This window comes from Prunus avium, chromosome 3 (genome assembly GCF_965620075.1).
Source record: "Prunus avium chromosome 3, drPruAviu1.hap1.1, whole genome shotgun sequence".
In the NCBI taxonomy this organism is placed as follows: Eukaryota; Viridiplantae; Streptophyta; class Magnoliopsida; order Rosales; family Rosaceae; genus Prunus; species Prunus avium.
In genome coordinates, this window is record NC_142286.1 from 32,746,183 (window position 1) to 32,762,601 (window position 16,419).

A 16,419-nucleotide genomic window follows, 5' to 3' on the forward strand; every position below is an offset into this window, starting at 1 on the left:
ATGTAAACCTTTTTACACGGAATTGATATAATTAAATTAAATGACGAACAATTACACATCCAAATATCACATTATTAATAATAATGCATGAATGCTCTTCATCTAATCCTGTTAATTCATATAACTGGACAAGCAGACCTGCACGTCCCATACCATGCTTATACCACTTGGTCCCGGATGCCCATTTATATGAACTAACACCCATTTCAACCGTCCCATAATTCCCCTTTTCTTAGTCATCTTGCCTAACTCCCTTTCGCTAGTCTCGAATCACCCAATAAAAAAAAAACATGTGCACTGTGGGATCCCTGAGACCTAGTACCTGCCAAGAGTTAGACTCAACTACACAAAATACTATTCCATTACCCTCATCATTATTTTCTCCATCCAACAATTCTAGCAAATTCCATGACATGATATATGCACAACAATGTAGCCATTTAAAACATCACTAATGCATATATACTTATGCCAACATAAATAGTTAAGAGTATATAAACACCCAATACAAGGGACGTCAATCAAACTGTACCACGCATAATGTAATGCTCACATAATTTAATTAAATCAATCTCTGAAAAAGGCCCCCAAGAAACCCCTACCTCGTTTCCAAAGCTAGCTCCAAGTTAAGAAAACACACAAGCTATGACCTCTAATTCCTCCTGAGAATTTGATCACCACTTGCTTTCTCTTGTTTTCTTTCTTCTTTTCTATCTCACTCTCTTTATTTCGATTTCTTCTCTTTTGTCAAGCACAACTATGCCTGAAAACAAGTAGTGATGACCCTATTTATACTAAGAAGATGGTGGCAACTCTCCTATGCTTTCATTGGCTGCATGTTGATTTGCATCAAGTAAGGATAACTATTTCTACAATTACAACAACACATGGTAATGTTGCTTAGTCACAATGACACTTGTAAGCCTTAGTGTGCTGCAAGTAAGTGTTCTTCCACACGTTGATTAGCTTAGTAGGCAAGGAAATGTAAAGTTGCAAACTATACAACAATCAAAGTCAAGCGGTGTTCCATGCAAGAGATGAAGTGATTGAGTTTCCTAAGCCCAACTCTAATAAGTCCATGAATTAAAAGTATTATTAGATCGTAGCTTCATAGAAGATAAATAACACATTTCTAATAATTGAATATTATTCTAAATATATACCATTAAATACCCAAAAATATCTAAGGGTACCCATTTTAAAGAAAAACAAATAAAATATACAATTTATAGTTATTCAAATGAACATATATATATATATATATATATTTACTAAATACAAATAATTATTAGAATAGTTTTGTAAACGTAAAATAATACACACACACACACACACATATATATATATATATATATATATTTTATAAATGTTTAATCTTCTTTACAAACTTTTAAGAATACGGATTCTCACAGACACGTAACCCACGGCTTATGCAGGCGTGTACTACAATTTCTTTTATATCCCGATTGGGCTTCTTTTGCGACTAATTATTTGTGCCGAGCTAAGAACAAGTTTGGGCCTAGCCCTTGGATTTTTGGGCCTCAACACCAGGAAATCTGTATATTAAGTAAACTAGAAAAAAGAACAGCTGGCAATAGTAGGGTGTGTTTATAAAGTCTGTTTAATGTAAGATAGGGTGTGTTTATGAAGTCAATTTCATGTAGGGTATTTTTATGATTCTATAGCTATAAATGGGTTTCTTTATAGTTATTTATATACATAAAGGGTATTCAAACCGTGCATTTTTAATGTTGAAAGAGGTTACAAATTCGGATATGACATATCTAAATATATGTATAAATAAGATTTCCTATATTTGGTATATGTTTGTCGCTGGCGTTGTTTGTCGTAGCCCTATCATAGCCTGCGTTAGTTCACTCCTGTCTCTCTTTCAGTCCCAGATTGGTTTTCTTCTCAGTCCGTTGCTGTGCTCTCTTTGTTCTTGTTGTGGGGCTGGTTTGTTGGCGTCGCTTGGGGCTTGTGCTACGGGCTTTATGCCCTAACGTGGGACTCTCGTCTAGTCCCTTCTCGGAGTCGGCTGTTGGTGTTCTCGTTTTCTTTTGGCTACTGGTTTGTGTGGTGGTGTCGCCCTCTACGCGAGCCAATTGCAAGGGTTTTGGTTTCGATCTAGTTCTGGTCTTCTCCTTTCCTCCATCGTTGATTCAGGTAGTGGTGCCCTTGGACAATATGGCCTTTGTGCGTTCTAGGATCTTCGGTGTTGGGCATGATTTTAGGTGGCTAGGGTTGTTGGTTGCGCTCTCTATTGCTCCCTTGACAGGCTCTGTCGTACTAGGGCTCTCGGATCCGGGTGGTTATCAAGATTTTATTATTGTTGAGCAATTTATCTGCATAGATGTTAAGCTCATAATTTCATACATATACATGCCCAATTTACTTACTTCTTTTGCTTAGTTCCTATAATTCTAAGTTATTTCCCTCCCTTTGTGTGTTTTGTAGGCCAATAGAGCAAGAGAGCATAATTCATGCAATTCAAGCATGTTAAGGCCTAATTTGGATGAATGGAAGAAGAGCTTAAAAGACAAACTCATTTTGGCTACAGCCCCCTGCCAGTCCAGTTCCGTAGGTCATATTGCAAGCTTTGTTTCAGCAACCTACACAGCTCGGATGAGGCAGCATTCTTCATGAAAGTTGTTCCAATGGGTGTGTACTATAACATATCCAAAATTCAGCCCCATTGGATAAATATGGAGTCTGTTACCTAGCAAACACAGAGCCATGCTCAGGATGGATTTTATCAGCGCGCAAAATGAGTTAGCAATTTGTTTTGGCCTTAACTTCCTCCTCCGACCTTGGATTGGCCCAAATGACATATGGCGGGAAAGAAGACATTCTGAACTTCAATTTCGAGTGCTTAAAGTCCTAATTTGATTAAGAGAAGCCCAAGTTGTAAGCCCTTGAAGTTGCTGGTTATGCTGACCTCAGCATGTGCTGGTTGGATGCTTGGTCATGGTGAGCTAGGTATGAGCTATCATTTCTGGTTGGAAGCTTGGTCATGGTGACATGAAGATGAGCTAGGGCTGCTGGTGGGATCTATTGGTGAAGTGCATCAACCAATTCAGATTTTATAATGCAAGTGTTGTATGCATTAGTGAAGTGCATCAACCAATTCATCTTTTATAATGCAAGTGTTGTATGCATTAGCCATATTGAATTCAGATTTGTCACTCCCCTCTCCCTATAAATACCACATCCATTCCACATTCAAGACACAACAAATCCTGATATTCACAACCCCCACAATTCACTCCAACCATCCTCAAACACTCTCAAAATCCCAAACACTCCAACAATCACCAAAACAACTCCAGCAAACCTCTCTTCCATTTCCCTACGAATTTCATCTTCCTTAGCCATCACCACTCACTCAAACTCATCCCAAATCACCTCCATATCCTTCATACATCTTTCTAGAAGTGGGGAAGCTCTTGGAGAAGCATTAGAAGTGGAGAAGCACTTGGAGAAGCCTTGGACACCACAAGAACTTCAGAAAAAGGGTTTTTCTACTCTTATTGTATTCATTATGTTTTCTCATTTCTGTTCAAGTCTCTTTTCCATTATGAGTAGCTAAATCCATAACTAGGGCTTCGATGTAACCTAACATGAATATTCTGGGTTTATAAGTTTGGAGTTTCAAGTTTGATTCATGATTCATGTTCTTATTCATTATGCTTATAAGTTAACATGCTTGTTTGAATGATTGATCACCATTAGAACTTGTTTGTTAACTATCTTGGTTTGAATTAAGAGTATACACCATGCTTTAATTCGAATTGAACTATGAATAGGAAGAGTATGTATGGACATTCGACAACAAATATTAGATACATACTTGGTTGTTTAAAATGTTCTTCTATGCTTAATGGGTTCCTAATGCTTAATTTTAGGTTAGACAACAAATGATCAAATTAGGGAATTAGGAACACAAGGTTAGGACCAAACACCATGGCCTAATCATACTTTAGCTAGAATCAATCTTTGAATCTGAATTAGACTTGTTACTTGAATCTTTATAACCCAGAATTGAATTGTTATGGTGATTCGAATGCCCTAGTCTCAAAATCTGTTTTCCAACTCTTAAAACCACTCTTTGTTACATTTGTTTACTTGTTTTTGTTTGCAATTTCATTTTGCTTCTTTTGTTCAACAATCACAACCACTCTTGTTTTAAATTCTGTTTTAGACATAACCTCCTACTTTCTTGAATTTGGTAATCTAAGTACATAACTAGTTTTAACTTCTCAGTCTTCGTGGGTACGACCTCGTACTTGTCTTGCTATACTACTAATTGCCCCGTACAATTGCGAGTTAACATAATATTAACAACAAATTTTGGCGCCGTTGCCGGGGACTGAACGAAAGTTCTTCCCTGGTTATGTGCCCAAGGTTACCCTATTCTTTTTAGTGTTTCTAATTAATCTAATTTTCTGTTTCAGGTAGTTTATGTCTAAAAATCCATTACTTGAACAAGTGAGGTCTTCGTTCCAACGTTCTAGATCTTTGAACGCAGGACCATCATTGCAACCCAGACGAGTGACCTCTGAAATTCAGAATCGTCTAGAAAGGGAGTTGTCAACTGCAAAAGAGCAAGCTCTTGCTACATTTACAAGTCTTGCTCTCCACACTGAACTTCCCGGTTCTTCACTTTCAAATTCGGAAGCAAGTTCAGACCAAGAAGAAGAAGAAATGATGGCTGCCATTGAGTTCATGGGAGAACTTGATATCCCAACAATTCCAGCATCTCCTTCAAGCATTTTGCTGCCCACTGTAGCTCGAAATTATGAGCTTAAATCTTCTCATCTTAATATGCTGCCTTCCTTTTATGGTTTACCTAATGAAGATCCATTGACTCATATAAAGGATATTTTTAATGTTGTGAGTTCTTTTCCCTTGACAGGTGTGACAGAAGATCAACTTCGAATGAGAGTGTTTCCATACACTTTAAAGGATAAGGCGAAGTATTGGTTGAATTCTTTGAAGCCTGGTTCACACACTACATGGTCTGCCATTCAAAAGAAGTTCCTGGAAAAATACTTCTCCACGCAAAAGACCGACATGCTTAGGGACAAGATCTTGTTATTTGCACAGCAAGATGATGAATCGTTTTGTGAAGCATGGGAGAAATTCAATGGGTTGCTCAACCAATGTCCTCATCATGGGATTCCATTGAAGCTTCAAATGCGTATGTTTTATAAAGGACTAACCCCTTCTAGTCATAATATAGTCACCAATTTTGCAGGTGGTTCTTTTAAAACCAAAACTCCAGAAGAAACGTACGAACTCTTTGAGGAGATAGCAATGGAGACCCAACATACGGATACAAGAGGTAAACGTGTTATTAGTGGTTCTAATGATGCTTCTAGTGTGCAGATTTCAAAACTGGAACAAAAGCTAGATGCTCTTCTTGCATTAAACTCAAGAAGGCCTCCGAAGGAAGTGTGTAGCATTTGTGAATCTCATGACCATGCTACCACAGCTTGTCCACTTGGGGCTGGATATCCAGAATTTGTGCAAGAGCAAGCTAAGTTGGTAAATTCCTACAACCAAGGTCCAAGAAATGATCCATACTCTCAAAGTTATAATCCAGGTTGGAGAAATCATCCAAACTTTTCATGGAGAAATACCCAGAATCAAGCAAATCCCCCTTCATTCCAAAGGCCACAACAATCATCATCATCATTGGAAGATATAGTGAAGCAGATGGCAATCAACCAATCCAATTTTCAGCAAACTACACAAGCTGCCATCTCCAAATTGGAAGTCCAATTAGGCCAAATAGCTGCTGAAATAACTCAAAGAGTGCCTGGGAAATGGCCAAGCCAAACTGAGATCAATCCAAAGAACCCAGAAGCCAAGGCCATTCATGTGCTCAGATCAGGTAAGATCATTGATAATAAAGATGATTCTAATCTTTCAAATGATGTTGTGATTGTAGAAAATGAAGAGGAGGAGACCATGGCCACGGAAGGAGAACAACTCAAAACTTCTCAATCTGCTCCTAAGGCCAAATCAGATTCTCAGAAATCCGATCAATTCCAATTGCATAAAAGGGATGACAAATTTGTGCCACCACATCTTCAAGAAGATAGATACGTGCCACCCGCTCCATATGTTCCACAGATTCCATTTCCAGGCCGTCTTAAGAAAGCAAAGCAAGATAAGGCTTTTAAAGAGATTTATGATATTTTGAGTAAAGTTAATATCAATTTGCCTTTGCTTGATCTTATTGAACAGATTCCTGCATATGGAAAATTCATCAAGGACTTGAAAACTCACAAGCTCAATTTCGCTCCAAATGAAGGAGTAAAGCTCGACCAGAATGTAAGTGCTGTATTGCAAAGGAAGCTTCCACCAAAACTAGATGATCCTGGCAGCTTTGACATTCCCATTAACATTGGAGGCAAGAAGGTTGGAAGAGCCATGTTGGACTTGGGAGCAAGCATCAATGTTTTGCCATATTCAGTTTATCAAGAGCTTGGCTTAGAAGGGATGAAGAAGACTTCAATGCGACTTGAACTAGCTGATCATTCTATAAAATATCCAAAAGGTATTGTAGAAGATATTCTAGTTCAAGTTAATACACTAATTCTCCCTGCTGATTTTGTAGTGATGGACATGGAAGACAATCCAAATGGAGATCGTGTTGATCCCATTCTCCTAGGCAGGCCATTCATGGCCACTGCAGACACAATCATCAAAGTGAAAGATAGCACTCTCTCCATGACTGTTTTGGGTGAAACTGTTGAATTTAAAATGCTTAATGCTCTATCTCAACCTTCTATCTCTCTTGATTCTTGCTTTTCAATTGATGTTGTGGATCATGAGGTTTCTTCCAAAATTTTGCAGAGAAAGTCTAATGATGCTCTAGAAGCTGTCTTAACACAAGAAGAGGAAGATCTTTGTGAACCGGAGTTCCAAGAAGTGGTGGCTGCCTTAGAAGTGTTTCCGCCATACCCACCATCCTTTAGGCCACCAATCGAGCCTCTTGGACCATCATCCACGAAATTGGAGCCATCCATTGTCATCCCACCAAAGCTAGAACTTAAACCTCTTCCCAATAATCTTAAATATACATATTTGGGTGCTAACGAAACTCTCCCTGTTATAATTGCTGCAGGTCTCTCCTCACATGAAGAAGAGAGCTTAATTAAAGTTCTAAAAGAGCATAAAACAGCCATTGGGTGGACCATAGCAGACATCAAAGGAATTAGTCCAAGCATGTGCATGCACCGGATTTTAATGGAAGAAGACAGCAAACCATCTCGTGATGCCCAAAGGAGGCTAAATCCCAACATGAAAGAGGTGGTTAGAGCTGAAGTTTTAAAGCTACTCGATGTAGGAATCATCTACCCAATTTCAGATTCTAAGTGGGTAAGCCCTGTGCAAGTTGTTCCAAAGAAGTCCGGAATCACCGTTGTGAAGAATGAGAAGAATGAGCTAGTTCCTACACGAACTGTCACTGGTTGGAGAGTTTGCATTGATTACAGGAAGTTGAACACATCCACTAGAAAAGATCATTTCCCCTTACCTTTTATTGATCAAATGCTTGAACGTTTATCTGGCCATGCTTACTATTGTTTTCTTGATGGTTTTTCAGGTTATAATCAAATTCCCATTGCTCCGGAAGACCAAGAGAAAACCACATTCACATGCCCATTTGGTATGTTTGCTTATAGAAGGATGCCATTCGGTTTATGCAATGCCCCAGCAACTTTCCAAAGATGCATGATGTCAATCTTTTCAGATATGGTGGAACGATTCATTGAGGTATTTATGGATGATTTTTCAGTTTTTGGTTCCTCTTTTGATAATTGTCTTCACCACTTGTCTCTAGTGCTTAAAAGATGCCAGGAAACAAATCTGATTTTGAATTGGGAGAAGTGTCACTTCATGGTGAGACAAGGCATTGTACTAGGCCATGTGATTTCAAGCAAGGGAATCGAAGTGGATAAAGCCAAGATCGACCTCATCTCAAATCTTCCACCCCCTACCTCTGTTAAAGGAATTAGAAGCTTTCTAGGTCATGCTGGATTCTATAGAAGGTTCATCAAAAATTTCTCAAGCATTACAAGGCCATTGTGTAATCTCCTTGCTAAGGATGCTGTTTTTGAGTTTAATGAAGCTTGCATGGAAGCTTTTTCTACCTTGAAGAGGGAGCTAACTTCAGCCCCTATTATCATAGCTCCGGATTGGTCTTTACCATTTGAAATAATGTGTGATGCCTCTGACTTTGCTATTGGTGCAGTTTTAGGTCAAAAGAAGAACAAGCTGCCCCATGTGATTCATTATGCTAGCCGGACCTTGAATGATGCTCAAATCAACTACTCCACAACAGAGAAGGAGTTGCTTACTGTAGTTTTTGCTTTAGAAAAATTTCGTTCTTACCTTGTTGGTTCTAAAGTAATTGTTTATTCTGACCATGCAGCCCTTAGATACTTGCTCACTAAGAAGGATGCCAAACCACGCTTGATTAGATGGATTCTCTTGCTGCAAGAATTCGATTTGGAGATTCGAGATAAGAAGGGATGTGAGAATGTGGTAGCTGATCATTTGAGCAGAATTGTGGTTGAAGAAAAAGGAGGAGCTGTGCTACCCTTGAATGAGACTTTCCCTGATGAACAACTATATGCTGCCCAAGTCAAAGAGCCATGGTATGCTGATTTTGTTAATTATCTTGCTTGTGGTGTTCTTAGAAATGATCTAACTTCTCAGGATAAGAAGAAGTTCTTTTCCATGGTGAAACATTATGTATGGGATGAACCTTTCTTATTCAAGCATTGCCCGGATCAACTCATCAGAAGATGTGTTCCAGAAGAAGAGCAAGAAAGCATACTTAGGCATAGCCACGAATTGGCCTGTGGAGGTCACTTTGGAGCTAAGAAAACAGCACTTAAAATTCTACAATCTGGTTTCTTTTGGCCCACTCTATTTAAAGATGCATTTAATTTTTGTGTTAAGTGTGATAGGTGCCAAAGGATGGGGAACATAAGTCGCAGGAATGAAATGCCATTGAATAACATACTTGTTGTGGAGCTCTTCGATGTGTGGGGTATTGATTTCATGGGACCATTCCCATCTTCCTTTGGTTATACTTACATACTTGTTGCTGTTGATTATGTGTCTAAATGGGTGGAAGCCATAGCCACCAAAACCAATGATTATAAGGTGGTGCTGAAGTTCTTGAAGGATAATATTTTCACAAGGTTTGGTACTCCAAGGGCTGTCATTAGTGATGGAGGCAGCCACTTCTGTAACAAGCCATTCGAAGCACTCATGAAGAAGTACAACATCACCCATCGAGTCTCTACACCATATCATCCGCAAACTTCTGGTCAAGTGGAAATAAGCAATAGAGAAATTAAGCACATCCTGGAGAAGGTGGTGAACAATACAAGGAAAGATTGGGCAGCCAAGCTCAATGATGCATTATGGGCTTATAGGACAGCATATAAGACTCCTATTGGAATGAGCCCTTATCGTCTTGTGTTTGGGAAAGCTTGTCACCTGCCAATGGAGCTTGAACACAATGCTTTTTGGGCCATCAAGAAGTTAAATTTTGATCTAGACAAGGCAGGCCATGCAAGAAAGTTTCAGCTGAATGAATTGGAAGAAATTAGACATGAGTCTTATGAGAATGCAAAGCTTTACAAAGAACGAACCAAGAGTTACCATGACAGAAACATTCAACGGAAAGAGTTCTCCAAAGGTATGTCAGTTCTTTTGTTTAACTCACGTTTGCGTCTCTTTCCAGGAAAATTGAAGTCTAGATGGCAAGGCCCATTCACCGTGGTCAATGTTTCTCCCTATGGAGCTGTGGAGATTCAAAACCCTAAAGATGGCTCGACTTTCAAAGTAAATGGACAACGTTTAAAGCCATTCTATGAGGGAGTTTCAGCTGGCATCCAAACTGGCCATGTGGTAGATCAACTTCCCTTCGTACCATCAACTTAGCTGATTGCACAATGTCTTGCCAAGACAGTAACTAAGGCGCTTCTTGGGAGGCAACCCATGTGTTCAAGAAGAAGGTGCTTGGTAGCAATCGACCTAATCGCATCAAGGGGGAGCATTTCAATCCTTTCTCTTTACTTGTTATTATTTTAAATTTCTGTTTTTTTTTTTTTTTTTTATAAAAATTTAAAAAAAATTTAAAAATTTAAAAATTTAAAAAGATTTTTCATATGAGCTAACTTATGGTAACTCCAGTGAGCACTTCCGTCAATACAGTGTCTAGGAGTTCTTTAGGCGACACCTTCGGTGTCTAAGAAGTTTGGGTTTTAAGCGGGACCATTGTGACCCCTCCAACCTTCCCGGATCCCCTGGCTGTGTTTTCTGAGGCCCTTAACTGGTCATCCATGAGTTGCTTATATATTCATTTTTTTTATTTTTTATTTTTCCTAAACCTTCTTCTAAACTTTTCCCTTTTTCATTTGTTTGTTCTCAATCATCTTTTGTATGCTTTCACATTGAGGACAATGTTCAATTCAGGTCTGGGGGGAAGGTTTTCAATTTCAATTTTCTTATCCATTTGTGTTTTCAATTTTCGTTCTCTTGTCACAATTTTTTTTTTTATTTTTTTATTTTTTTTATATTTTTATATATATTTTTTTTTTTATATATTTTTTTTTTTAAAGAATGTCATACAATCAATGCTATGGAGCTGCTATTTGAGGTTTTCATATCAGAATTTTGCACTTCACAAAGCTTTTGCTCTTAGAATTCTGGTGGCTAAAGTACCACGCTCAAATTCTTGAAGGAAAATAGTGGAGACTACCCTAGTGAGCTATATCGAGCCTAATTGCTTTCTTGAGAGGGTTTAAAGTGTTCTATTTCTCATCCATACTTATTTTCTTCAATTCACTCTAATTGATCTCATTATTCCATTTTGATTGAATACTAAGGATGATTCGCTTTTGCAGATATCATGTGCTTGCTCTCATTCATTCATGAACTCATTGAAGTGATGCTAGGCTATGTGTGCATAACCATTCTATGTGCTTTCTTTTCACCCTACCTATATGTGTGTTCCATCAACCCTCTTGAAGCCAAACACTTAAAGCCTTTTCTTCTATCACCCTCATCATTTCCCTACCTTTGTATCTCAATCTGAGATACTTGACCTATTGTAGCCATACCCTATAGCTTAGAAATATACCAAGGTGTGCCAAGATAAAGTTTGAAGCAAGGAAGTTGCAGCCATGTACCTAAATAAAGATGATGTGAATCTGTGCAATGAAGTTAATGAAGATGCAGATCAAATCAACGAAGATGAAAGTGTTTCGATTTGATCTAAGTGTGAAAAATAAAGTCTATGCCAGGAGATACCATGAAGTTTGCTGCCATGCCAATCTAAATCAATGATGCCTTGCAGATTAATGAAGCATGCAACCTTGGTATGTTCTTAAGTTATTTGTTTTTCCTTCCAATTCTTCCATTTCCCCTAAACCTTAGCCTTTCATTACAACATTGTGAAAGACCTAGCTGATCTTTGAGGATGTATTCATGGGTGCTGGTAAGTATGTGTGTATCTCTATTCTTAGTATTTAATTCCTTTCATGAGATCTAACCAAATTTGTGCTTCTATTTCATACACTCACTTATGCTTTCTTGAGAGAATTAAAACATAGGTTCTGAGTGATTGAGTGTTATCTGTGAGAATTAGAGTCGAAGCATGTTCTCTATTCAAGGTTTGAGTGTGCTTGCTTTGAAACTGTGTGCCTTTGAGCTATAGCTTCCACTTGTACACACTGATTGATGACCTATCTTGGCAACTCTATAGTGTTGGAGGTATGACTAAAACTTTCTTTGATTTTCATTAGTTGATTTCAAAGTTGTTTTTCTAACCATTTTGTTTTGTAGAGTTAGAAAAACGTTTGTGGGTATCGTATCTGTTAAACCCTCAGGAGACACAACTCCTCCTACTAGGGATGCCTAGAGGTTTAAAGGCTTGTTGCATACGCTCAATGCAATCGAGTTACCTACGAAAGTGGTCTAGTTAACTTCTTGTTTTGTTTTTATCTTTGTTTCTCTTTTGTTTTGCTCGAGGACTAGCAAAATCTAAGTTTGGGGGTGTGTTAAGCTCATAATTTCATACATATACATGCCCAATTTACTTACTTCTTTTGCTTAGTTCCTATAATTCTAAGTTATTTCCCTCCCTTTGTGTGTTTTGTAGGCCAATAGAGCAAGAGAGCATAATTCATGCAATTCAAGCATGTTAAGGCCTAATTTGGATGAATGGAAGAAGAGCTTAAAAGACAAACTCATTTTGGCTACAGCCCCCTGCCAGTCCAGTTCCGTAGGTCATATTGCAAGCTTTGTTTCAGCAACCTACACAGCTCGGATGAGGCAGCATTCTTCATGAAAGTTGTTCCAATGGGTGTGTACTATAACATATCCAAAATTCAGCCCCATTGGATAAATATGGAGTCTGTTACCTAGCAAACACAGAGCCATGCTCAGGATGGATTTTATCAGCGCGCAAAATGAGTTAGCAATTTGTTTTGGCCTTAACTTCCTCCTCCGACCTTGGATTGGCCCAAATGACATATGGAGGGAAAGAAGACATTCTGAACTTCAATTTCGAGTGCTTAAAGTCCTAATTTGATTAAGAGAAGCCCAAGTTGTAAGCCCTTGAAGTTGCTGGTTATGCTGACCTCAGCATGTGCTGGTTGGATGCTTGGTCATGGTGAGCTAGGTATGAGCTATCATTTCTGGTTGGAAGCTTGGTCATGGTGACATGAAGATGAGCTAGGGCTGCTGGTGGGATCTATTGGTGAAGTGCATCAACCAATTCAGATTTTATAATGCAAGTGTTGTATGCATTAGTGAAGTGCATCAACCAATTCATCTTTTATAATGCAAGTGTTGTATGCATTAGCCATATTGAATTCAGATTTGTCACTCCCCTCTCCCTATAAATACCACATCCATTCCACATTCAAGACACAACAAATCCTGATATTCACAACCCCCACAATTCACTCCAACCATCCTCAAACACTCTCAAAATCCCAAACACTCCAACAATCACCAAAACAACTCCAGCAAACCTCTCTTCCATTTCCCTACGAATTTCATCTTCCTTAGCCATCACCACTCACTCAAACTCATCCCAAATCACCTCCATATCCTTCATACATCTTTCTAGAAGTGGGGAAGCTCTTGGAGAAGCATTAGAAGTGGAGAAGCACTTGGAGAAGCCTTGGACACCACAAGAACTTCAGAAAAAGGGTTTTTCTACTCTTATTGTATTCATTATGTTTTCTCATTTCTGTTCAAGTCTCTTTTCCATTATGAGTAGCTAAATCCATAACTAGGGCTTCGATGTAACCTAACATGAATATTCTGGGTTTATAAGTTTGGAGTTTCAAGTTTGATTCATGATTCATGTTCTTATTCATTATGCTTATAAGTTAACATGCTTGTTTGAATGATTGATCACCATTAGAACTTGTTTGTTAACTATCTTGGTTTGAATTAAGAGTATACACCATGCTTTAATTCGAATTGAACTATGAATAGGAAGAGTATGTATGGACATTCGACAACAGGGATTAGATACATACTTGGTTGTTTAAAATGTTCTTCTATGCTTAATGGGTTCCTAATGCTTAATTTTAGGTTAGACAACAAATGATCAAATTAGGGAATTAGGAACACAAGGTTAGGACCAAACACCATGGCCTAATCATACTTTAGCTAGAATCAATCTTTGAATCTGAATTAGACTTGTTACTTGAATCTTTATAACCCAGAATTGAATTGTTATGGTGATTCGAATGCCCTAGTCTCAAAATCTGTTTTCCAACTCTTAAAACCACTCTTTGTTACATTTGTTTACTTGTTTTTGTTTGCAATTTCATTTTGCTTCTTTTGTTCAACAATCACAACCACTCTTGTTTTAAATTCTGTTTTAGACATAACCTCCTACTTTCTTGAATTTGGTAATCTAAGTACATAACTAGTTTTAACTTCTCAGTCTTCGTGGGTACGACCTCGTACTTGTCTTGCTATACTACTAATTGCCCCGTACAATTGCGAGTTAACATAATATTAACAACAATAGACGAGTTTGTTGCTAAGGTGATGAAGGCTAACCGTGAGGGGTCTCCCAATTCTCTTTGATGTGTTCGCCGAAACGTTTGTGGGCTTGGCATCCGATAAACGTTCCCATTACGATGCTCTTCTATTGGAAGTTCGTCAAGCTAAGAAACCAATTTTGTTGGGGTCTTGTTTGTGGGTTTTTAGTTTATGTTTTGTTGTCTTTTCCCCTATTTTGTTGATTCCTTGCAGCTCTTCTCTACTTTGCGCCGACCGAAAAACTATGTTTGGTCACAGGAGGTTTTCTTTGACAGGTTATGAGTTGATTTCTTCGACAGGTTATGAGTTGAAGTAGGGTGCTTCTCAAGGGTCTTTTTCACTATTTTTTTTTTGTGTTTTCTCCTTCATGTTCTCTCCTGGCTTCTGCTATTGGTATGACTTGTAGTTTGTGTGGGTGTCAAAGGACTATGAGTTTGTTCATAGACATCTTTTTTTGATAATTGGGATGTTCTGCTGTCCTCCCCTAGGGTTTGTCCCATAAGGTTGTCCTATGCATGGACTGAAAAATCGATATTATCGCCGAAATATCGGCGATATATCGGAATTTTTGAACAGCGATATTTTCAGCACAAACCAAGCAGATGTCGTCATAATGTCGAAATTATCGCCGAAATTTCGGCGATATTATCGTGAAATTTCTAAGCTGAAATGGTGATAATTTCGAGATATTATCGAAATTATCGATAATATCGCCGATATTTCCCTGGCAGCCATGGGAGACGACCATGGCAGATCTGGAAATGGCTCAGACGACCATGGCAGATCTGGAAATGGCTTAGAGGTCCCTGGCAGCCATGGGAGACGACCCCACGGAGAAGAAGATGCAAGTTGCGAGGGAGAAGAAAAATGGAGGAAGAAGAGAGAGAGAGGGAGGAAGAAGAAGAAGACAGTGATTGAGAGGGAAAAGAAAGAGAGAGGAAGAAGAGAGAGAAATGGAGGAAGAAGAAGCCCGAGTTGGCAAGCGCAAACACAAATTTTTTTTTATAAAAAACGAATTGATCTGTTAGGGTTTTTAAAAATATTTTTACAATTATGTTGGTTAGACCTATAAATACTAAAAGTATACATAAATAATGTAAGTTATCACTTACCATAGTGGCCTCTGAATTGAAAAGAAGTTTTTGGTCAAGGGTTCAAGACCCATTGTGCTCTTTTTGTTGTAATATTCCAGATATTTTATTATTTGGGTTATTTTTTGGTGTGTGTATTTATTATTTGGGTTGGTGTTATTATTTCGATTAAATTTATGGTTTACATAATGGGCTCAATTTATTGAATGATGTTTTCGTTAATTGGAATAAGTTTGGCGTGTTTTTTTAATTTTTAGCATTGTTTTTATCCTTTAAAAAAATTCAGAATTTTAACACTAGTATTATGACCCCATGGGGTAACAATCACAGTGTTTGCTAGCTCGCTATATAATCAACTTAAATCAGTTAAATCCATCATGCAATGCATTTCCTTCTAATTTTTTATGATAAACTAATAGATAATTGACTAAATAAACATCATGCAAAGTTTCAATAAAAATTTCCAAGTTTTTCTTACAATTTCCGTGCTTTTTATTCAATTTTTATTGATATCGATAATATCCCGAAATTTCCATCGAAATTTCCGTGTTTTTGGCCTACCGATATTTCCGATATCACCGATATTTTAGACCTTGGTCCTATGAAGATTTTAATGAGGTCACTGTACCGTGTCTCTCTTTGTATGCCTTTGATTCTATGAATGAATTCTCTTTCTTTAAAAAATAAAAATAAAAAATTTCCAAATTCGAGTCAACACATTCCAATTGATACCCCAAAAAATAAAATAAAAAAGTAAAAATAGTGTGTGAATGCATCCTCCTATTGGATTGGGCCACCAGAAGCTATTGAAAATGTCAAACTACATGTGAACAAAATAAAATAAAAAAAAAGGTGCGAGACTAAGAAAGAAAAAAATAAAATTGTCATGTGCTTATGAATAAAAAAAATTCTCAAGCAGATGATGGGGTCTTTTTTTTCCCCTGTATTTTCCATTTCCAAGAAATTCAGGAGAGAGAAGCATCAAACATGTTAACAATTAAACAATTATTATGAGAATTTGCTGTATGAGGGAGCCTAGGCCAAGTGACCAGGCCCAAGACCTGCTTGTTGGACCCTGTCTCACCTAAATGCACGGAAGCTACCAAGTTTTCCGAACCCGTGTCCACCTTCTGGACTGGGATGTCAAACAAAAGTTTAAAGCAAGGCACAAGAATTGACTTTGAAATTTGAGAAAGTTTTCTGATCGCTCGTATCATTTTCCCAATCATTT

The 16,419-nt window shown here is 37.9% G+C and overlaps 1 non-coding gene across 1 annotated transcript; it reads right to left on the minus strand.

Annotated features, from left to right (window-relative positions):
* Positions 1 to 5,073: 5,073 nt before the first annotated feature.
* On the minus strand, positions 5,074 to 5,180 carry LOC148295972 (small nucleolar RNA R71). Its single transcript, XR_015834869.1, has one exon. It is a non-coding gene; the product is annotated as a small nucleolar RNA R71 (small nucleolar RNA).
* Positions 5,181 to 16,419: the final 11,239 nt, after the last annotated feature.